The 24684-nt window shown below is 50.5% G+C and overlaps 1 long non-coding RNA gene across 1 annotated transcript in view; it reads left to right on the top strand.

Annotated features, from left to right (window-relative positions):
- Positions 1-7549: 7549 nt before the first annotated feature.
- The window catches only part of LOC140850520 (uncharacterized), a 36892-nt gene continuing 19757 nt past the window's right edge, over positions 7550-24684 (top strand). The window contains exon 1 of the long non-coding RNA XR_012133471.1: positions 7550-8048. This is a non-coding gene — a long non-coding RNA (uncharacterized lncRNA). The remainder of the gene's footprint in view (positions 8049-24684) is intronic.

Here is a 24684-nt window from a genome sequence, read left to right as displayed (position 1 = left end):
GGAGGGAGGGAGGGAGGGGTGGATGGGTGGGTGAATAGATGGATGGATGAATGAATGGATGGAGGGATGGATGGCGGGACAGATGGATAGATGGAGGGATGGAGGAAGGGATGGATGGAGGGAGGGAGTGACAGACGGATGGATGGATGGGTGGGTGGGTGGGTGAATGTATGTGTGTATGGATATGTGGATGAATGGATGGGTGGGTGAATGGATTGGTGGATAGGTGGATAGACAGATGGATGGATGCTAGGTTTAGGGTGTCTATCTTCTTTTCCCTATTTATTTTCCTTGTTTGAATTAATTTGTCTGTTTCTTCAACAATCTATGTTTCCTGCATGTAAAAAGTGTTGTTTCTTTGACTCACTTGTGCTATATATACAATTTTATATCTTGCTTTGTTAAATTTAATCAGGTTATCATATTTTTAATAAATATTTTAATGATGTTATTATGGATTCATTTCCACTCCCTGGATGTATTGTATTTTACTAAGCTATTAACCTACTGATGTAAATTTGAGATATTGCCAATTATTTTTGCTATTAAAAGGAATTATGTAAATATTTTTATGCATGGAGTTTTTAAAGTATTATAAAAACTTTCTTCACAATAAAAACACTCTAGTGAAGTCTTTGGGTCAAAGGCATGAATATGTAATTGTTCTATTTTGACAAATGGTTTTCTAAAAGGGCAGTACAAAATTTGTCAGCTGCTGGAAATGCATGACTGTAGGTCTCCTGACATTTTTCTAATTTGGGGTGATGTCCATCCCTGTCTCCCATCTCTGACTTAGTGTATTTTGCACTATACTGTAATGCCTTTCTGTCTCTACAGTTTTGGAAACTTCTCCCACCATCTCAAATGCAAAAATAAGCTGAGAGTAAGAAAGATCGAGAATTAAGATGATGGACTTAATTATTTACTTCACTTATTCTTTAACTAGAAAAATTAAGATTAAGCCTTTTTAAAGCCATGGAAGTACAAAGGAGAAAATAAGCCCCAAATGGCCCATTTATTATTTATACATTTCACAGGTTGAAGAAGTCAAACCACGTAGCATCTAAGAAATGGGAAGTTAAGCCTCATTTCCCATTTTCTTTTTCTCTCCCTGGAGGTAACTACTTCTAAATGTATCTTTGATTCTTTCCAGAAAGAATTTATATACACTTACCAGCAAATGTATCATATTTCATAGAATCTAAGAGGCCTAGGTTGGCCTTTTCCTGGTCTTACTACAAAGTGTCAGTGGACATCCTTCCCATAGACCTGGTGGCTGCCACCTGGCTGGCCATGGTGGTAGAGGTCCCAGGCTGTAAAAGGCACCCTCTTTTTCAGAAAGGTTACATATGCATCTTGGGGCCAATGAAAGGGTTTGTCTATTTTCCTATTATTTATCCATAAAGGGTCAAATTATTCAGACTGTTCTGTATCTTGCATGGCAGTTAAAACAATTGTGTCAGGTCACAATAGGAGGAAGAGCCAGGATTTGAAATGGGTTCATCTGCTGTGGAAGCAAATTTTTTTTTTGTTTTTTTGAGACATAATTGATATCCATCACTGTATAGGTTTAAGGCTTACAGGACGATGGTTTGGTTTACATATATTGTGAAATGATTACCACTATAGGCTCAACTAACATCCATCCTCTCATAAAGACACCATAAAAGAAAAGAGAGACTTTTTTCTTGTTGTGCCCTTGGCTTTCCACACGGCAGTGGTGCCCTCTGCCCCTGTGCTGTGCCTTCCTAACTGTAGGTGGACTCTTGCGACCTAACACGGTCTGAGGCATGTGTCGGGTGGCAGCAAGCATGTGGGGGGCACCTGTGTGCACATCTGGTCAAGCAGTGTAAGCAGATTTGAAGCTTTGAGGGTTGTGCGTATATAGGCTTATGTGTATGTGTGTGTGTGTGATTTTTGATGTTCTTATTTAATAACTAATGATTCTGAGGAATAAGTGGTTACTCTGCAGCCTGGCAGTTGGCACTGCATTTAGGAAGGAATAGATTCTGTGACTCATGCTCAAGCCATTGCACTAAAAGGCCATGTAAAGCCACCGTTATAATGACTAGGGGAAGAGTCACTTGAAGACTGACCCCATTCCCTGATGGTTAGGGGGGGGCACAGAGGGGCGTCCTTGCCTTTAGGGTAAATGCAGCACTATGACTGCGCCTACTTCCCTGTCCAGGTCTTGCTGTGGGTGATCAGGAGATGCATGTCATGCCCTGCAGTTCCTCCACGGGAAATTCCAGGACTCCCTGCTTCATCTGCCCCAGTCTTTCTTCCGCCCCATTCTGGGCCAGCCTGCGTCGGCCTCTGGCCTTCCTTGTGGGCTTGTGCTGGCCTTTCCCCTGGACTGGAAGGTGGAACCCAGGAGCCGCAGCTGAACCTTCTGCTTCTGGGACATGTGTCCTTCCTGGAGGACCAGGAGCCCCGTCTGGAGCTCATGAGGCCTGTGGGAGCTCAAGGAGGGGAAAGAGGGGTGCCTTAGCAAGAGAGGCAGGGGCACTGAGATCATGTCTTCTTCACCCTCCATTTGCCCCACGTGTGGTGGTAATCATACTGTCCAGCACAATTCCTTTGTCAGGAGGAGCAGATGAATGGGTCTAGGTGCTGTTTTTTGATGTTGCTCTGCCTTTGTAGCCCTTTTATCCCCACCTTGATCATCTCAAAGATCCTGGCTGTGGGGCATTTCAGAGCAAAGTGAGGGACAGGTCAATGACTTGTAAGTAATAAGATTCTGGTCTGAAGAAAATAGGGGGCTGCTTTTCAGCTCTAAATAGAGAGGGGAAGGCAGACACACATTCACGTTGCTTGATGCGGAGATGAGGATAGTTTTCGTCCCAGGCTTCCTCCCTGAGCCCCATCATCAGTGGATAAAAGGGACCACAGCTGAGCAGCTCTGGGGTGACAGGCTCTGGGGTCACCGCAGAGCACAAATACCATATGTGGAAACTTGGTGCCTGATTCACCTTTGGGAGGAAGAAGCAGAAAGGGGGCAAGTCAAAGTCTCTCCAAAATCCAATTTGGCTTTTTTCCATGGGATCATCTGTCTTCTCCATCCAGTTTTGCCGGCTAAACACAGGATGCACGTTCTGAGGCATGATCTGTGAGTGCAATTTATTTCTGAATTCAAGCCCTTGTTCTTAAGAGTATTTGCCTTCATGGATATGCTGGAGGAGACTGCACAGCAGAAACGTGTTTTACTTGTTCCCCCACACCCAATCCAACAGATGTTTTCTAGGGGATTCCAGCTTCCTGGTGGAGGAGCAGCTGGCCTGCGGGTGTGCCAGGCACTGTGGGGCACGCTGTCCTCGCAGCCACACTCATGGCTGCACCACCGACTGGCTGTGCAGGGACTGGCTCCTGGGACCCCTGAGCCCATTTATTCTTCACAGACTTAGCCAGGAAGCACCTGTGTCCACGGCTGCTTCTCTTCCTCTCTTGTGATGGTTGGTATCACTCCTTGTGTCCTGGTGACCAGCACCTTCCGCCAGTTGTCTCCATGACAACTGATCAATCAGTGATGACTTCCTTTAGTCTCAGCCTAGGATTTCCCTGGAAGGCCGCTCATAGTAGACGACCTGGCTAGCGGGAAAGACAGCGATCTATTTCACAAAGGGTATTCAGGTCTGTAAAGATGTGAACGCAGCTTTGCCAAGAAACGCTTGGGGCCTCCTGGCGCCTTTCCTGACAGCTGCTCACTGGCACTTTGAGTTCTGGTCTCATCCTACACAGTGTCCTTGCCGTCCATCCAGTCATCATGGGCTAGTCCCCGCCTGCTCTCTGCTCAATTGCCATGTGGTTTTTTTGCTTCTTCTGCATTTCCTGGCATGCTTGGCTCTTGAGGGGAACACGATGGTTCCTTCATTAGAAAATATTTTTGAGCTTGTGTGAGTCATGGTATCAGATGATGAGGACAAAAAGCTGAGGTATGAATCACTTCCTCTTCTCAAGGGGCTCACACTCAGGTGCAGGACATAGATGTCTCAGTGTGTTTGTAAAACATGGTGATTGTAGGGGTAGAGAGAGAAATTCGGAGGTCAAAATGGGACTAAACCTGGTCAGTCGGCAGGTCAGAGAAGACTTGCTGGAGGAAGAGATGCCCTAACTGAATCTCAGTTCAGGAGAGGTAGGATTAACCGGGTAAAAGCAGTGAGAACAGATGGCAGGCAGCTACATTGCCCTGCATTCGGAGACCCGTGGGCTGAAGTGGACATGGAGAGGTGGGAAGGTCAGGAGACCAGACCAGTGCATGGGGAACCCCTGTAAAAGACTTGACTTCAATTGTGGGGAACTTCTGGAGTGTTTTAAGCTGGAAACTTAGATGTCACAAGCAAGACTCCAGGAAATGAGCCCAGCCCAGGGCCCAGCGAGGACACCTTGCTCTTCCCGAGGGGCCAGGGTGCACCCTCTCATGTCGGCTGGCTGATCTCTACCAGATGAATGGCCTTGGGCAATGGCTGGCTTCTCTGCCTTGGTCTCCTCACCTGTAAAATGGAATAGAATTGACCTTTGAGGACTCTGTTGGCTTGGGTTCATCCTTATTGTATGTGAAGACCATGGGATGCTTGTGACTGTACTTTCTGTAGGGATGCCTGAAGACCAACCTGCATCCCACATAGGTCTGCATGTGGATGGGAGGGTGAATTCTCTTGGGCTCATTACTGGGTGAGGCTGGATTCACCCATGAGAGGGTTTGCTTTGTATCAGGCATGTCTGGGAATTGTTTGCACTGTACTCTGGCTGCCGAGGAGGCTCAGAGCAGAATGTGTGTCCTCTCCAGCAAACAGTGCCTCCAAGCACCAGCTCTGCTTGGCTACACCACTGAGTTTTAATGGCTACGTCTGGATTGCAGCCTAGTTTGCAGTGGCTGCTCCCTGTCACCCTGGTGGTGGACCCCACACTGCTACTCTGAATAACGTCACCCACGGCTGGGGACTGACTCACATGAGGGTGGTCCCATGATGGGGTTGGGTGGCCTCCTCAGTCCTTGCGGGAAGAGACTCCGAGCTGGCTTCTGTCTGTCCCTCTGCCTGTGTGCGTGAGCAAAGGCCGAGCGGGGCCAGAGGGAGAAGGTGCCCATCTGCATTTTGGGGGGCAGGGGAGGCTCAGCAGACACCCACTGAGCTGGCTGCTGATCTAGGACTCAGGCTCCAGAGCTGTGGGAACACAAACCCCTGCTTTTTAAGCCACAGGGTCTGTGGCATTTTGTTATGGCAGCCGAGGCTGAGTACCATACCCATCCCAGCCTCAGCTAACTACTGCATAGGTGGCCACCATCCATGACAAGCAGGGCCATAAATCTGTTCTTCCCTGGGAGCCAGCCCCCCTCTGGTGGCTGAGCCCTGGGAAGGAGACTTGGGGCTGCAGGGAACTGTGGGTGGGCGGCAGGAAGGCCGGTTGGAGGAGGAGAGGAGAGCACGGAAGTAAGCAGGACCGGTGGAGGCGGACAGAGGCCTATGCTGGAATGTCCTCCTGGGACCCTCTGCCTTCTCGCACTTGGGTCCACTGATTAAATCTCCTGTGGTTTTTATTGCAAACCCCCCACCCCTGGTTTCCCATAGAGCTAGTTTGAATTCATTTGACTTGTAAATGAAGAGAAATTCTTAATCCCTTTGCTCCAGAGCTTCGCCTTTTCAGTGTTTATGGAGTGATGCTGGGCCATCCTTCCAAGGAGCCTCAGAACCCAGGGTGGGAGCAGGTGGATCACGAACACCTGGAAAGAACTTAGGTCTGTTCTTCTGAGGCTGGGTGGGAGCTGCCCAGGCAGGTCACCCAGGCAGGTGACAAGACGGCCTGGGAGAGGTCTGCCCACAGGGAGGTGGGTGGTGGACCTGGGGCCCCTCCATTGTTGGGGTCTCTCTTTGGCCACAAAGGGAAATGATGTTGGCCTGACATGACTGCCTTTTAAAGCATATTATTAGCCTTTCCTATTGGCTGTTGCTTTGCCAGGAGTAGCCGATTGGTGAGTGATTTGCGGCTGTTGCTCAGCACACACTACCAGGAGTCTCTGTTGTGGCTCCAAACAACTGTGGTCACTGTTACTGAGGATTTACAGAAGTGCTTTAGTTTCTGACGACCTTTCATGATTCTCCATTTCTATGGAAACCCAGATAGGCTGCTTGGTGCACATGAGCCCTGCTTTGGGAAAACCTGATCGAAGAAAATCTGAAATTACAGATGAGATAAATGAGAGGTTGGCTCTTCACATGGTTTATGGAGATTCACAGACTGAATCACAGACTGAATGCCCTGGTTCCTTCCTATAACCCCCATTCTCTTTGCAGATCATGAACAATGTCCTACATGTAACAGGCTCCGAGTGAAACTGCTGTTGACTGAGGTGGCACCTGGGGAGGGGTATATGGGAGACTGACAGCTGGAGAGAAATCAGAAAGGAGGAGAAAGCACCCAGGGCAGACACCCACGGTCAGTGGGGAAATGGGACTCAATTTTAAAAAATGTGACTCACATACAGTTTTCAGGAAGCAAGTAGCTAGACTAGAATTTTTCACATTGATGTGCCTGCCAGCCCAGGAGGCTGGCCCCAGCCCTGGTCACAGCATTGGGCAGTCAGGGGAGAAGCTGGCACCCACCTCGTGTCACAGCCAGGACCTGAAGTGTTAGCAAGGGGGTACTTTTCATTCCTGAGGCTCCTGTCGCCAGGGGTGGCTGCGTTTGCTAATGTGAGGCCTTGAGTAGCAGTGTGGGCTGCGCCCCCTCTTTCCATTGGAGACCTGCAACTGTGAGGACTCTGGGTTCTGAGTCTGTGAAGATATGAGCAAAGAGCCTTTGTGTTCCGGAGCCGGCCTGAGCAGGAAAGGAAAGGAACTTAACCGTAAGGAAACAGCGATTTCCTGGACTCCCAGGGCAGGACTGACCAGGAGGTGAGAATGTGAGGGTCCCAGGCAGGCGGCTCCATCCTGTCTGGCAGTCTGGCTTCATCTGCCTCTGCTTGCACACGGGGCCTTGCTGGAGAAGGAGGTCACTGACAGCCCACAGACACCCCAACCTTTGTGGCAGCCCGAGAGGGTGAGCCTGCAGTAGCCATTTAGCTCTGGGCAGTGTAGCCGTTGACAGCTCCCAGAGGATAGCTCTCCCATTCCACATGCACTCACCACATCCTGCATCTCAGTTCCTGTGACGCGGCTGAGATAAAATAAGGCCCCCTTAGGTTCTTGTCTAGTTGGGAGACAGGTAAGTGGAGGGACATATAGAGGAAAGGGCTGGGGTGGAGACAAGCACACATCTCTTGGGTCCAAAGGTGGAATGTGGGGAATTTGTCTGCTCTCACTCATCTGTCAAACCTCACATGCTCCCTGAGGTCGGGCTGCTCGGGACAGGTGCAGAGGACCTGGGGAGGGGCCAGGTACAGAGGACCGGGGGCAGGGCCAGGTATAGAGGGCCTGGGGGGCGGGGCCAGGTACAGGGGACCGGGGGGAGGGGCCAGGTGCAGAAGGCCTGGGGGCGGGGCCAGGTACAGGGGACTGGGGGGGCCGTGGTGAGGGCTTGGCCTTCACTTTAAGTCCGCACGGAGGACAGGGGAGGTTTCCCGGGGGCTGGCCTGTGAGGGCCACGGGCGGACGGGGAGGCGGCCGGGCTCCTCCCGTGCCTGGCGGAGAGGCCCTGGCGCCGGGATGGAGGTGGGATGGGAAGTCCAGGCATCCCGCTTTCTGAAAGTTCGCTCGCCTCGCGCGCCACATGGCTTTTACGACAGACCTACATTAGTGCTGTTTTCACTCATGCAAAGAAAGTCGAGGTCTTTCGCTCTTCACAAAGGGGCGCCGCGTGACAGCAGAGTTCAGTTTGTGCTGCGGGAGGAGCCAGGCTCCCGGAGCAGGAGCCCCCCAGGCCCCGGCGGCCGCCCCCTCGGCGGGGCGGGGCGGCCCTGAGCGTCTGCGCCTGGTCTGGATGTACCCTGCGCCTCGGCGAGCCAGATGTGCCCCCGGCCGTCAGGGAGAGGGGGCTTCTGGGGTCTGGGAACGCCCAGTGTGTCCATGTCCGCTGGTGGCTGTGGCTTCTTCGGTTTCCACCGCGCGAGCCGGGTAAGGCCTCAGGGGCGCTGCTCCGGCAGGGCGGGGACCGTGCCCAGTCTGGGGCCTGCGTCGGAGGTGGGATCGCTGGGAAACGGGCTGGAGGTGGGGAGCGGAGGAGTCGGGCTCCTGCGGGAACGTGTGGGCGTTCTTCCGTCGGGGATGGGGAAGTGGCGCCGCGTGCCAGGAGTGGAGAGCTCAGGGGAGGGGCCCCTGGGGGAGGCGGTGAGGGGGTCGAGCGCTCCCTCTCCTCCCGTCCCGGGTAGGAGACGTGGGGCGGGCCCGGCAGGCAGGGGGTGGCGCCCTATGCCGAGCGCTCCGTGCAAATGTGGGAGCCACGTAGGTGGGTTTTACATTCACTGAAAGCCACATTAAAGAGGTAAAAGAGGAACGTGGGAAACTAATTTTAATACATATTGTGGAGACAGCCTGCCTGGCAGCCCCGTCCAGGCAGTACGGCCGGCTCCTGGTCTGTGGCCCTTCTCTCCCCGTAGTGAGCACGTCAGAGCTGCTCCCTGCGCACCGGCGGGATTCCTGAAGGGCCTTCTTTGTGGGAAACAGCACTGAACACGCCAATCGCTCGCTTCTCCGATCAGGCGGACGGGCGTGAACCGAGCAGAGCAGCCCCAGCCTGCCCCCATGCACGTCCTCAAATCAGCCCCAGAGAAGACCCCGCAGGCAGCCAGAGGCACCTACCCTGGTGGGGTCTGTCCACCATGGGCCTAGGGCCCCCGAGCGGTGCTGGGAGGTGCTGGACTGATGCCAAGCAGGCTGTGGTCCTCAGACTTGGTCTTCCCTGCAGACGTCTGATCGCACTGCCTCCACCATACCCACGGTCCAGGCTGCTCTGGAAAAGTGTGGGTGCTACGGCTGAGGCAAAGGGCTCACCTCCGTGCTTTTTCTCATTAATCCACTCGAGTCATACATATGTTACAGCTGCTCTGTGCCAGGCATTGTTTACACAGTAGTTAAAGAAAAGACAGAGTCCCTGCCCTTAGAAAGCATAGGGTTTGCTGAGGAGGCGGGCACACCAGTAGGCAGGTTGTTTTCCATGGTAGACGCCCCAAAAGGGAGGTGTTCCACTCATCCCCAGGCTATGCCTATGGCAGGCCCCTCGCTTCACACTGGCCGGGAGCTCGCACCTGCCCTCCTGCTTTTGGTGATGGCACTGCGCAGGCCAGGTAGGGGACAGCCAGCGCGGCACAGGGGTCATGCTCTGGGACCGAGGGGACCCCGGTGAGCCCTTGGCTGGGGCACTTAGATGCCCCGTGGCTTCAGTTCCAAGCAATGAGTAATATCCCTCATGGAAATAGTTCTGGGGAAGGTTAGATGCCTCCCCAGGGAACACGCTGCACGTCATGTCACACTGTAAATGTGAGATGCTCTCAGTCACGAGCCTTCTACTCCAAGGGGAGAGCTTGCACTCGGGCATGTGTTCAGGGCCCCTAGTCTGCCCTGCCGTTGATGGCAGGGGTGCTCTGGGAGTGCCCTTGGGGCTGTGGCTCCTCCTCAGGTAAACCCTTCAGTGTCCTTGCGGCCCTGCTGCTCTGCCCTCTAGGTGTGCCCATGCCTCATGCTCCATGACTTCTGTGGAGCTCTGCTTATGCCCCATTTCCCTTCCTGCCCATCCGCGTTACTCTCTGTCTGCTCTGGGCTGAACCCATTTCTCACGCATCTCTCCCTCGTGCACGCAGTGAGCACTGTTATGAGTGTCTCTGTCTGTAAAAAGAACTCTTTAGTTGCAAGTAGCTGAAATCTGATCAAACCAGCTTAAATGAAAAATGTAGCTGTAGTTGTGGTTTTTCTTTAAGGAGGCCCAGGACTTTAGGAAACTCAACAAGTGATGCAAGCTTCAGATACAGCTCTATCAAGACATGCCAATTGTAGTCTCCTTTTCCCATTGATGGGCTCCATTCCTCCATGGGGCTTTGCTCTCATGCAGACCCCACTGGGAGGTGAACACGCTGCTAGCAGCTCCCGGTTATGCTAATGAGGAGAGATCACTTCTTTTTTTTTTTTTAAGATAATTATTTTTTATTGAAGGGTAGTTGACACACAGTATTACATTAGTTTCAGGTGTACAACACAGTGATCCAACGTTTATATACATGATAATTCTAGGTACCAGCTATCACCATACCAAGTTGTTACAATATTTTGACTATATTCCTTATGCTATACATTACATCCCGGTTACTTACTTATTTTACAATTGGAAGTGTGTACTTTTTTTTTTTTTGTGAGGACATCTCTCCTATTTATTGATCAAATGGTTGTTAACAACAATAACATTCTGTATAGGGGACTCAATGCTCAATGTATAATCATGAATCCACGCCAAGCCTAATTTTTATGTCTTCAATCTTCTGAAGTATAACAAACAAGTTCTTACATGGAGAACAAATTCTTACATAGTGAATAAGTTACATGGTGAACAGTACAAGGGCAGTCATCACAGAAACTTTCAGTTTTGATCATGCATTATGAACTATAAACAGTTCAAACATGAATATTGGTTTGATTTTTATACTTGATTTATATGTGGATACCACATTTCCCTCTTTATTATTATTATTTTTAATAAAATGCTGAAGTGGTAGGTAGATGCAAGATAAAGGTAGAAAACATAGTTTAGTGTTGTAAGAGAGTGAATGTAGATGATCAGGTGTGTGCCTGTAGACTATGTGTTAATCCAAGCTAGACAAGGGCAATAAAACATCCACAGATGCAGCAGATTTCTCTCAGAACGGGGGGGCGGGCGGAGGTTGTAAGCCTCACCTCTGTTGATCCCCAATTCCTCACCTGATGGCCCTCCTGCGACTGTGCCTGTCTTAGGTTGTTCCTCCCTTGAGGAATCTTACCCGTCTCTGGCCAACCAGTCATCTTCCGGGGCCATACAGGGAAATGTAAAGTTGGTAAGTGGGAGAGAAGCCTTATTGTTTGAAAAGGTTAGTTTTTTACTTCTTTGCATATTTATGCCCTGTGGCTTCTATGCCCAGCATTTGTCTTGAGGTATCTTTACCACTTGGAAGAATTGTGATACACGGTAAATTCGATATGAGGCACGAATTCTATTTAGGGGTTGTAATTAGGAAGGAAGAAGAAAAGCTATAGAAGTAGCAGGCGGAAGAAAACATGGGAAGATTGATTATTTCTTGGACATATCTTCTTGTAGAGTAACTTCAGCATGTATAGGTTTTAAACTACTAATTAAATTGTGCACACACATTAACATAATAGGAATACAGTTACATAACCAAAGCATACTTATAATTACCAGCCATCTCCAGTGAAACCAAGAAAACCAGTTAGGCACCTTAGGCATTTGTGAAAACTTATCTATGATATGGTGGATATTGTCCAACTGAACTTGAACAGTCTGAGAGAAATCAGACAAATTAAAACAACCCATTCCTGGGAACTGTTCACATCCCATATGTTCTTTTAACAGTAAATAGTCTGTAGTTGTAAGATTTTGGAGTGCTACAATTTGCACTTCTCCTAATTCTTGGTTGAGTTCCAACAGTATAGAGCCAGTCAAATTTGTAGTTTTACTGTATGCACAGGCCAGCTTAGATATCTCCTTCTTCATTCCCATAGCAAGTCCAGGAACCAGTGGGATGAGTGCATCTACACCTGTAGCAGCGCATGGATCTTTGTTGGGATTTTTTGATGTTATCTTCTGGTATGAGTCTTCCAGAGAGTGCTGATGTTGGAAGTTCTTTTTCATATCGTATCTTAGTTCATTTTCGGGGTAGTCAAATTAGGTTTTGATCTGCTGTATAAACACAAACAAACCCTTTGCCTACACTTTTATATGCCCTTTATACCATTGTGTAGACCTCATTGGAGGTCACCACACAGGAACTGCTTTTTTTGTTGTTTTTTTTTTGTTATCTTAATCTACACTTACATGATGAATATTATGTTTACTAGGCTCTCCCCTATACCAGGTCCCCCCTATAAACCCCTTTATAGTCACTGTCCATCAGCATAGCAAAGTGTTGTAGAATCACTACTTGTCTTCTCTGTGTTGTACAGCCCTCCCCTTTCTCCCTCCCCCCCTATGCATGCTAATCTTAATACCCCCCTTCTTCTCCCCCCCTTATCCCTCCCTACCCACCCATCCTCCCCTGTCCCTTTCCCCTTGGTACCTGTTAGTCCATTCTTGAGTTCTGTGATTCTGCTGCTGTTTTGTTTCTTCAGTTTTTCCTTTGTTCTTATACTCCACAGATGAGTGAAATCATTTGGTATTTCTCTTTCTCCGCTTGGCTTATTTCACTGAGCATAATACTCTCCAGCTCCATCCATGTTGCTGCAAATGGTTGGATTTTTCCACTTCTTATGGCTGAGTAGTATTCCATTGTGTATATGTACCACATCTTCTTTATCCATTCATCTACAGATGGACATTTAGGTTGCTTCCAATTCTTGGCTATTGTAAATAGTGCTGCGATAAACATAGGGGTGCATCTGTCTTTCTCAAACTTGATTGCTGCGTTCTTAGGGTAAATTCCTAGGAGTGGAATTCCTGGGTCAAATGGTAAGTCTGTTTTGAGCATTTTGATGAACCTCCATACTGCTTTCCACAATGGTTGAACTAATTTACATTCCCACCAGCAGCGCAGGAGGGTTCCCCTTTCTCCACAGCCTCACCAACATTTGTTGTTGTTTGTCTTTTGGATGGCAGCCATCCTTACTGGTGTGAGGTGATACCTCATTGTAGTTTTAATTTGCATTTCTCTGATAATCAGCGATGTGGAGCATCTTTTCATGTGTCTGTTGGCCATCTGAATTTCTTTTTTAGAGAACTGGAGAGACCACTTCTTTTCCAGAAATTTCAGTGAAAGTTCTGACTGACTCAGTCACACACCCATTCCCGAGCTGACTGTTGTCCCAGTGTGGCCTTGTGGACGTCAGAGGTGCTGCTCCAGCTGGACCTGTGTGGGCTCAGGTGTGTGTCTTGGTAGGAGGAAGGGATTCTGGATGACAAATCCCATACACATCCGAGTTGTTCTCACCTACAGGCCCCTCCCTTGGACACTGAAACCTTTGAGGACCAGAGCTGAGTCTTATTGCTCCTTAGATCCTCAGTGGCTATCCTGGGGCTGGATCATAGCATTCAGTAAATGTTTAGCAAACAGATGTGTTTGGAGGACAAAGAGAAGATGCTAGAATTGGAGAAGCTGTGCACGGCCTTGTGGATGCAGTGGGTCGAGTGTAAGGTGGACACTGACCAATGGGCACAGGTGGGGGCACCTGACCAGGGTGGCTGGGAGGGAGCAGAGGGGTGTCAGCTCTGGGATGCTGGCAGGAAGAGGACCACCCCTGGGAAGGAGCTATTTGTCTCTATGTCACTTGGGCATCCTGGGGAGAGGCTGAGGTGGGTGCTTGTAAATCAGGGTCTGGAGCTCAAGAGAGGGTTGTTAATGGGCCTTAAGATCTGAACATTTTCAAGAAGAAACCGTGAAAGCAAATGTCTGAAATAGAGCAGAAAGGCCCTCGCTGGGGGAGAGCCGGAGAAGGTTGGCGAGCTCAGGGCCACTGCAGGGCCTGGTCAGAGGCCGAAGCAAGAGCATCACAGAACCCGAGGGGACACGTCCCAGAAGAGGCCAGATGTGAGTTGACTCAAACGGTCAACGGCGATTAGCTCAAGAAGAGACCTTCTGGGCATGTAAAGACTGTGGGTGATCTTCAAGAAAGCAGCCTGGGGAATGATGAGGGGCAGGGGGTGGGTTCCAGAGCTGAGTACCAGGGGGAGGGCAGACCCCGGACAGCATTTGTTCTTCCTGAACCTGGGTCCCCAGGGTCTGTTGCAGAATAAAGTGAGCCAAGCTCAGGGACCCTGAGAGTCATTTTCCTTGAATGTGGTGCATCGTCCTTGTGGTCTCAGCTTCCCCACTTCTGGAGCTTGGATTGAAATACCAGCTGCTCTTAACTTAATGTTAAATTACAAGTGACTTTGGACCCAGAGCAAAGGGTGGGGGAATGAAGTTTTTTTCTGACACTCTTCTTTTGAAGGTAATGGGCGAGGATGGGAATTCGCTTTTGAAATCAATATTTTAGGAGACTGAATGGTAGCGTGACAATTGTACATTTGCGGCTCTCAAAGGGCAGATCTGTGCAAATTGGTGAAGATGGAGCAAAAATCGGTAGTTTTGGGTCTTGCTGGAGAGGGAGCATCCTCATGAGGAGAGAAGCTGTCAGGAGGGTCCCCCGTTCATGAGCTCCTCTTCTAAAACCCTTGGTAACAGACTCAGGTGCAGCTGTTGGAACGTGGGCTCATTAACTAAAAAGCGGCACTCACTTCCCTTTATCAACAGACAGTAATTCTTATTTTTCATAGAGACATTTAAAGCTGTTTGTGATCTGAACAAAACTTGTTTATTCATATTCTTTTCTACAAAAACCCATTGTCCCGTGCTCTTGCTGGCACCCTCCCAGCACTCACTCATCCCACAAGAGTTAATTGTCACCGGCTATGTGCCAGGCCCTCTTTTAGGCCCCGGGGAGTAACCCACACAGCTGCCCTTGTCTGCTGCCTGTGAGCCCATGTGTGAGGCTCAGACGGCTGGGCTGGAACGCACACTGGGTCACGAGTCAACCTGATCACTCGGGGAATTTCCTCCTCTCTGGGCCTCGGTGCTCTTTTCTATAAAGTCAGGTAAAAGCACCAACTTTTAGGTTTGATACAGGGATTAATGAGAAAAGGTATGTGATGAGCTTGACACACCATCCCCGTTTATTGTCAACTTCATTGTCACGATCAGAATCTGCCTAGAGCTTCCTTCTCCTTTAGGCCTGAGGAACCGCTAACCCTGACACTCCCTGTGACGAGGTGCTCCCAGACTTTCTCCTCCGGGAAGTGAGGAGCTTGGCTTTCTCGGGCAGGGGAGGCTTAGGAGTTCGGAGAAAGTCAGAGAGTGACGGGACTGGAGCTGGGTTCCAGCTGGGTAGCCAGGCAGTAATTCCAGGAGAGACGGTGGGAAGGGCGGGGAGATGTGATCTGGAGGTGACCCGTGTCCTGGGCGGGCAGGGAGCGACACTGAAGCCGGGAAAGCTGGCACCGCGGCTGAGGTGGGCTCACCAAGAGAGGGTCTGTCTGTAGGGGGAAGGGGCGGGGCTCAGGCATATCCAAGAATTGCCGAGGACCCTCTCAGTACTGGAATCATCCAGGTGGGGGGGCATGGCTGGGTGTCAGCCCTCCCTAGCAGACGACCCCATCCCTCCGAGCATTCAGCTGCCACACTGGGAACTCGCGCACCTGTTGACTGGGGGGAAGCAGCCGACGCAGGATGAAGGCTCACGTTGCTTTGTGCCTGGAGTTCACTGGTGGCATGAGGCAGAGTCTTCTTCCTCCCTTGGAACAGGTGCCCCTGCTCAGGTGGGGTGGCCCTGCTGCACGTGGGCCATGCCCCCTGGTATCTGGTCCTGGCGCGGCTCGCCTCTGGAAAGAGGGAAGGCCGGGGCTGCAAGTTTGAGCAAATACAGCTCTCCCCCTGCTGGGCTCCTGCCAGGAGCCCGCCTGCCCGGGGCTGTCTAGCGAGGCACCCATTAGGACTGGGACTTACCCACCTCACAGGCTATGTTCTTACAAGTAGGGCAGGACTCTGATCAGCTCACCTCCTTTATCTGGCTTTGCGAGAGCCATCTTCCCACCAGGCATGGAGCACCGGTGCCGTCAGCAACTGTGGGCGGCGTGTGGAGCATCCCTCCCCTCTCCTCATCCTGTGCCCTTGAATCCTAGAGGACTGCCTTCTCCGGGCTCCGTCTCATCAAGTGAGGGGCACAGGGGACTTCAGACCACGTCCGCGCAGCATGGTGGGAGGCACTGTAGTGGGACGTCCAGCAGACTGAGAGCCGGAGGGAGCAGGTGTGCCAGGAGCATCCTGGGGCAGCCCTAACCCCACTGCCAACCCTCCCTGGCCCCTGCCCTAGCTTAGGGATGTGGAGGCCAAAGCTGAGGGAAGCCATCAAACTCAGGACTGGAGGGCGTCCCCAGGGACGGCTCTCAGGGTACGCGGGAGGACCTGGGAGGGACATGGCGTGGGAGGCAGCCTGAGATTGGGCATAGGGAGGGAGCCAGGTGGGTCCCTGAGAAACTCAGAAAGGAGGGCCGGACCACTGGGACCCCCAGTGACTGGGCTTCTGGGCACATGAAGAGGTTTGTGCCCATTTGGGTTGGGTTCTGTTTCTGGTAGCCAATTGCATCCTCACCGACCCACTGTGTGCCAGGGTGCCAACTCCAGGAAGACGGCCCACTGCCGTGTCGGTTCTCAAAAGGGAAGCATCGAACCGTGGCACCCTGTGTGGATGAGTGTTTGTGGAATGGAGTGTCTTTAATGAGATGGTTTTAATGATATGATTAGCAAAGAGTGATGGAAATGGTTAGATGAGAAAACGGGTGCTCACCTCTGGGTGCTGCTCTGGAACGTGATTTCCCTGTAAGGGGCTCGGCAGGCACGGGCAGGGCCTGGGCAGGTGGTCTGCGTAGCAGCTCGTGACAACGGCACCGAGTCACCAGAGGGCCACCGCTCTTGAATCAAGGCCAGGAAAAATGGCTCCTCACTGGAGCTGTACATGGAAATCACTTGGGAGTTTTTCTAAACTGTGAATGCCTGTTTGAGCCGCTTAAAGCACAAGAAAGGCTTTGGAAACCGAGGGCGCTTGATCACCGTCAGTCCCGTGGCGTCCAATAGGGACGTAATTCAGGCCACATGGGCCATTTGGCTTCCTAGTGGTCACATTATAAAAGGACAGAGAAACAGGAGAAAATAAACTTAATAGCACTATTTTACTTAAATAGGTCCAGAATGTTATCATTTCAATGTGTAATCAGTACAAGAAACTGTTAGTGAGGGAACTTCTTTCCATGAATGGATGTGGCTGAAGCGTGAGATCTGAGCTACCCAGGGAAGCGGGTGCAATAAAAGGCTCACCTTGGGGGCTGCCTGGTGTCCGGCCACCCCTAACCCTCTGTGTGTGTTCCTCTTATCTCAGAGCCTCTCTTTCATCTGTAAAAGGCTCTAAGCATGTAGTGACCAGACGCTTCCAAGCAAGGACATGGATTCAGTGTCTCCACCCCCTGAGGCCCACACAGGGTGAGTACTGTTCTCTGCTCGTGTCTCCTGGGTTTTGAAGGTGGAATCAGTATGGACCCCGGGTTTGCTGGCCCTGTAGAGGCCCCTTCCCTTTGTTGTCCTTTCAAACTCTCCCTTTTTGGACTGGAAACCTGCCAGGGAGCGAAGCCTTTCCATCTCACTCTAGGGTCCAGGCCAGAGATGCCACCCACTTCCTTCTCCAGACAGAAGCCAGTGGAGGCTGGAGAGGGTGTGTGTGCGGGCAGGATGGGGGAATAGCAAATGCCCATTTGTTTTTATTTTTAATTTAAATGGAGTTGATATACAATATCTTATTTGTTTCAAGTGGACAGCATGTGACTACGATTACACACATTATGAAATGCTCCCCATGGTAGCTGTAGTTACCATCTGTCACAGTACAAAGATGTTACAGGATCCTTGAGTTTATTCCCTATGCTGTTCTTCTATCTATCTCTGTGACTTATTTATTTTATAATTGGAAGTTTGTATCTCTTAATCCCTTCCACCTATTTCAACCAACTCCTACCTCCCCTCCCTATGGTAACCACCTGCCTATCCTCTGTGTTAAGGAGTCTATTTATGTTTTGTTTGTTTTGCTTTTACATTCCACAATGTGGAATCATATGGTATTTGTCTTTCTCTGCCTGGCTTATTTCACTGAGCATAATGCTCAGTCTATCCATATTGTTGCAAATGGTGGGATATTTTTCTATTTTAAGGCTGAGTAATATTCCACTGGGTATATGTACCACCTCTTCGTTATCCATTCATCTATAGATGGACACTCAGGTTGCTTCCATATCTTGACTGTTGTAAGTGATGTGGCAGTAATCACAAGGGTGCATATATCCTTTCGAATCAGGGATTTTGTTTTTTTCTGGTAAATTCCTAGAAGTGGAATTACTGGGTCATATAGTATTTCTATTCTTAGTGTTTTGAGGAACCTTCACACTGCTTTCCACCAATTTACATTCACACCAACAGTGCACAAGGGTTCATTTTCCTCTGCGTCCTCACCAACACTTGTTATTTCTTGTCTTTTGGATGCTGACCGTTCTGGCTGCTGTGCGGGGATACCTCACTGTGGTTTTGGTTCACATTTCCCTGATGATTAGTGAGGTGGAGCAGCTTTTCATGTGCCTGGGGGCATCTGTGTGTCTCCTTTGGAAAAAAATGTCTGCTCAGGTCTTCTGCTCATTTTTTAATCAGGTTGTTTTTTTTGATGTTGAAGTATATGAGTTCTTTATATATTTTGGATATCAGCTCCTTATTCAGTGTATCATTTGCAAATATCTCCTTCCATTCAATAAGTTGACTTTTCATTTTGTTGATAGTGTCCTTTGCTGTGCAGAAGCTTTTTAGTTTCATGTAGTCCCATTTGTTCATTTTTGCTTTTGTTTCCCTTGCCTGAGGAGATGTAGCCACAAAAAAGTTGCTCATGCTCATGTTCAAGAGATTTTTGCCTGTTTTCTTCCAAGAGTTTTATGGTTTCATGTTTTACATTCAGGTCTTTGATCCATTTTGAGTTTACTTTGTGTATGGAGTTAGGCAGTAATCCAATTTCACTCTCTTGCCATGCAGCTGTCCAGTTTTCCCAACACCCACTGTTGAAGAGGCTGTCTTTTCCCCATTGTATATTCATGGCTCCTTTACCATAATAATTGATCATACATGCCAGGGTTTATTTCTAGGTTCTTCTTCTGTTCTATTGAGCTACGGGTCTGGTTTTGTGCCAGGAAAAAGTCGGTGGTTTCTGGACCTGGGTGTCTCTCCCAACCAGGGCTCACCTTATAATATCTGAGGCACCACCATCTGGAGTCCCGGGCAGAATGCAAATACTCCAGGAGGGGCTGTTGCCCTTACGCAGGACCCTGTGTGCAGCCAGCTGTAGACTGGCACTCAGGGTGGGTTTCGGGAGGGAGGGACAGCAAAGAAATAGACAAGGAGACAGGGTGTGCATTATATAAGTGTGTGCAAATGCTACAGAGAGAAATAAAGCAAAGCAGGGGGATGGGGTTGGGGTTTCGCTTTGTGCCAGTGGCCAGGAGGCCATTATGCAAAGGTTCCATCTGAGAAGCATGTGGAAGGAAGTGAGAGGTCATTCATGGATACCGGGAGGAACAGTGGATGGAGCCGTCCAAAGGCAGGGACATACTTGGCTTATTTGAGAAGCAATAGGAAGGTCACTGGAATTGAGTGGATGTGGGGAGTTCCAGGGCAGACGGTCAGTCAGTCAGTAGCCTTGGGTGGGGCCAACAGGAATTGCTGGCAGATTAAATGTGGGTTTCAAGAAAGTGACTAGTACAGTGTGACTCCAGTGATTTTGTCTGCAGCTGCTGGTAGGATGGAAATGTATTTATGAGATGGGGCAGACTGGGGGGGACAGGGCAGACAGAGTGGACGCTGAGCTTTGGATCGGGTGTCAGACACCAGATGGTGAAGTCCAAAGTTCACTTAGATGCCTGCATTTGGTACTCAGTGGAGAGGTCAGGCTGGTGATGTAAATTTAGGAGAAGTTGCATTTAGCAGAAGGGTGGGAGTGGACATGGTCACTTAGGGAGTAGGGACAGACAGAAAGGGAGATGTGAGGACAGAGGGCAGTGTGGCTGGGGTGGGAAGAGCCGGGAGAGAGTGCTGGAAGCAGGGAAGCCTGCGTCAGGTCCTGGAGAGCCTGGTCATGGGGACTTGGACTGAGGATTGGGTCCAGCAGGCTGGGTGTATGGCGCCCTCCACAGGAGGCAGGAAAAGGCTAAATACAGTGAATTCACGGAAGAGGCACAGGAGAGGAGGTGGGCATGCTTTAGAAACTCAGAGTTTTGCTGTAAAGGGCAATAGAAGGTTGGTAGAGGCCGTATGGTGTCAAAAAATTTTTTTAAGGTGAGGGCCAGAACATCATGTTTGTATACCTGTGGGAATGGCCCAGTGGGCACTAAAACAGCCAGTGATGTGAACAGGGTGTGGGATCAGCACCCTTGGGAGGCGGGAGGGCTGTGAGCCCAGCTCCCAGGAGCAGGAGCGGGTGGGTCAGGGTCGGGGGAGACATGGGGTGCAGCTCTTGCTGGCTTCTTTCCTGCCTTTGGGGCTGAGATGGGGCTGGGACTGGGGTGCAGTTACTGGGTACAGGCCCTGGGATCTTTCTTCACTCATAACCAAGGACCATCTGAGGCCGACTTTCCTGGTGGCCCTGCAGGATACTTCCAGGGAGGATGCTGGCCAGACTTGCCTGCCTCTGGGAGTGGGGTGGTCCAGTCTGGGGCTGGCCTGGCAGGGAGGGCCTCTCTGTCTCTGGGCATGCCAGCCTTCCCTCCCTGCCCCGTCCTGGCACAAAGGGGACTAGGGAAGCAGGAGCAGGGAGTCAGTGCACAGCGGAGCACCTCTGGACAGTTGCCCTTTGGGTTTCTGGCCCACGAGGGAGCCCCATCCTCAGAACCCTGCCAGAGGGTATCTGTGAGAACACGAGTGGAGAGATTGCTGTGTTTTGATTGATGTCAGCTATTCAGACTGGTGTCAAAAATGCATTAGGAGGATACAAAATACCACCATCTCTTGATTATGGAACTAAATTAGGATCCTTGAAATATTTGCAGCTGTGTTCAAGGGGCAAATTACATAAACCAAAGTTTCTTACAATTCTGAGAGGAAAGAACAAGGGATCTCTTAGAAAAACAATTTGCAAAATACTCATTAGTCCACAAGAGTCCCTGGGAATTCTGCCTGCAGGCCTCTAATGGGCCGTGAAACTCGAATTCAATAAAAAGTGATTTAACCGTCCAGCAGTGGACTGAGTAGACCTCTGCCTCCTTGAGGAGTTTATTTTTTGGAGGCCGTCTGTGTAAATGCTGTTTGTTTTACTGACATTCAGAGAAGGTTGGCATGAAAACAGTACTTTGCTCCCCAAGAGAGGCGATTAGCCATGTCTCTGCTCTGCCGCCAGCCTTTGGACGTTGGGCCTCAGTTTTCTCATTTGTAAAATGAAAGAATTTGACGGGATGATGTGGTAAGAGGTCGTGCCTCTCAAACTGGCTTCAGTGTAACCTCTGCCCACCAGACCTGCTGAGGCACGAAGGGAGTGAACAAGCCCCCTTCTCCAAGGTCAGGGATGCCATACAAGGTGGGTGCAGCCATTGAGTGACATGTGCCTTGACGAGACACCTATGGGGTGATGACTGCCTGCTGGGACTGATGTGGGAACAGAGCAGGGGCTGGCGAGGTGCTGGTGAGGGTCAGCAGGAGGCTGCAGGCAGGCGATGGCCCTTAGGCTGGACTGCGCATGTGCAGAGCATCTCCTGCAAGAGAGGAGAAGCCTGGAAAGGGAGGTGGGCCTGCAGGAGGCTGCTGAAAACCTCCTGCCAAATCCCTATCTCATCAAGCCAAGCTTGTGATTTGGGGGGAACTTGAATTGAAGATTTGATCAGAATTCATGAGGAAACAGTGAATGCCCTGTTCTTATTAGAAACTCACTCCTTTAGCATCATCCTGGGTGCGATACCCACAAAAGGGCAGGTCATGAATACGTTGGGCCTTGCAGGCTCCAGTCTTTGCTGAGGCCGAATGAGTAGTGGGCCATATGTGCATGACTGGACATGCTCGTGTTCTGGTAAACCTTTATGTGTGAGAACAGGGGGTGGGCTGGGTTTGGCCAGGCTCCGATTTGCTGCCCCTGTGGCACACCAACAGGTTGGGCTGAGGTACAGGTTTTAAAATTCAGTAGCTCCATTGCTGCCCGTGCGGTTTCATGACACCTTTCCTTAAAGCTGTACGTGGCAGGCGTGGCTCTTTCCAAGGTGTGCTGCCCTTCGGCGGAAGCTGGTGCCAGCCTGGAGCCCAACTTGGGGGCAGCAAGCACCCTACTCCCCCAGGCCCTGTCCACTGCTCATTGGATGGTTGGCGGACCCCCAACTTTCCTTGGTGCCTCCCTGCCCAGCTGCCCTCCCCACGCCATATTGTGTGCCCCTCTCCTGCCGATCCCTGCAAGGGATCTTTGTGCCCATGGCCACTGGGTTCCTACCTCATACCCAGCACTCAAGGCCTCCTGCCTTGTCTCTCTGCAGGACATGGCACAAGAGCTGAAGGAGTCAGGGCTGAAATTTCAGAGTCAGCTTGGTCACGGCCTGGCCGTGGGGCTGCCCATAGAGCACTTCTCCCTCCTGGCCTACCGTCGGAGAAGTTGGCCTTGGGGTGTCCCAGCAACCCTTCCGTTTAGTTGTTGGTTTGGTTAACAAGCATCCATCAGGTCACTAGGCTATGTTGGGTGACTGCACTGAGTCCTGGAGTGCTGCCCTGTCTTGGGGCTGGGTGCCTACTCCCTGATGGCACAATACTCAGGAGTCAGAGACAGACGGGCCCCAAGTGGTTCTTAGGACAGTAACAAAGGGATTTAACTTTGCTTGGCCTAGGTGATGAAACGCCATGGACTCCTGGAGGGCAGAACATGTGTCTTATTTATCTCTAGAGTTGCAGCCTGAGTCACATGTCTTGGCACATGTTTGGTGCATTTTAATATTTGTTGAATGAATAAATAAGCCTGTAGTTACTAATCATAACAATTTATAGACACAAAATCCCACTTAAGAATGGTATCCATCTGTCCACCCACCCATCCATCCATCCATCCATCCATCCATCCATCCATCCACCCATCCTCTTATATATCCATGTGGTTATTTATTTATCCATCCAGTCAAAAAAGTATTTCCTAAGTCCTCACTAAAGGCCAGAGGTAAGACATGTTCTGCCTCAGGTCAGGTGGGAGCTGGTGACAAGGCCCTGTACCTGCCGGTGATCAGAGCCCATGTGCCTCCCCTCCTTGCCTTTGCCTCCCCAGTCTTGGAAGTTCTTAGTGGGAACCTTATTCAGAGGGAGTTTGGGAAATGCAGTTCTCAGACTTGCACCCCAGGGTGGAAGATAAGGGGACATGGTGCTGTCGCTTAGAGCACCTCTGCCTGGCCAGCACCCGTAACACACCTCTGCGCACGCTTAAGATGCCAAAGAACATGAACAGCAGACTGTCCTGCTTCTGGTAGTGACAGTGTGACTGTGTCTCTCACAGCGAGATGCTCTCATCTCTCCATGGAGTAGGGGAAACAGTCGCAGTGGTCAGTGTGCGGCCTGAGGACCACTCATGGCCTTCTCTGTCACCCACAGCTCTCCCTCAGCGTCTTACCGCTGCAGGACTGAATTATAAGGTCAAATAAGCATCACAATGCATAGGGAATAGGAGGGGGAAGGGAAGCTGATTATCCTATGCAAATATAGCCATCGTAGACAAGGTGTGCAGGTAGCCACTCTAGGCCCTGTCTGTGCAGGCTTATGAGGCCATCCCTGGCATCTGTCCTTCAGTCTTCCCTCTCCCTTCCAACCTCCCTGTACCCAGCACCTCAGGTGGTCACGGTTCCTTACCTGGTGGGATGGCCCGAACCTTCCCTCATGAAGTCTGCGCCCTGGTGACCCTCAATACCTCGGGTTCCGGTTTCCCGTGACTCTTGCCATTGGGCAGGGACTCGCCAGGTGACTGTGGGGATACCATGGATTCCTGACGCATTCTTCCCATTTGCACTGCTCAGCAGCAGCCGTTTCTCCCCGATGATCAGGAGAGTTCACGTGGGCACAGTGACCCTCCTCTCCACCTGCTGGTCAGTGGAAGGAGTTGCCCAGAGGGGCCGGGTCATCTCAAGTGAGAGTTCAGTGGAACAGCTGTCGCCTTCCTCCAGCAAACGCACTACTGCCTCAGGGACAAAGACCTTGAAACCAGCAGACTCAGAGTCATGGAACTGTGTGGAAAATGTTTGCAAGTTGTTTACAGGAGCAGAACGAGGGTGGCGACTTCCACCTGCATTGCTTGGATCCCCACCTCTGTGTCTGGCTGTCAGACCAGGAGCCCTTTACTGGTTACTGGGTCTCAGCACATGCTGCATTTTATCATATTTCTTTCCGACTCTGTATGGTGATTTTCCTGAGCTGGTGCTATAACTTAACAGGCTGTTACAATTTTCTAGAAGGCCTGCTGTTTCTGCATAATGCAAAACGTGGTTAGGATGCCGCTGTGAAGGGCACAAGTCATAGCTTTACTCATCGTGATGAAATGAGTTTCTTTGTGTGAAGCAATGTCATATGGAAGCAACATCACGGTAACAACAAAGGCATTTAGTAGGTGCAGGGATGATGGTCCAACAGAGTGTCAGGGACAAGAAAGGCAAGTCCAAGTCCACAGGAGTATGTTCTAGTGAAGACAGACTGCTGACCCTTTGCCAGAGGGGGCCCAATATAATCTAACTGCCACCAGGTGCCTGGCTGTTTCTTTAGGGAATGATGCCATATCATGAACGTGGTTTCCATCTCTAATTTTGGCAGGTGGGTTGTTTGGCAAGCATTGTGGCCAGCAGAGATTCATATTGCTGAGCTGAACACATCTTGAGCCTATGTCCTGGCTGCCTGGCTCAGGAACCCACAGAGCAAGCACTTGGGGTTGCAGGGGAAGAGGCTGCCTTGTCTAGATGGGATCGCCTTCACTGCTGGGTCACTGAGACCAACCTGTGCAGGAGGTG

This window comes from Manis javanica, chromosome 7, assembly GCF_040802235.1.
Source record: "Manis javanica isolate MJ-LG chromosome 7, MJ_LKY, whole genome shotgun sequence".
NCBI lineage: Eukaryota > Metazoa > Chordata > Mammalia > Pholidota > Manidae > Manis > Manis javanica.
The sequence above is the reverse complement of the archived record's forward strand: the minus strand, read 5'-3'. Positions and strand labels throughout refer to the sequence as shown.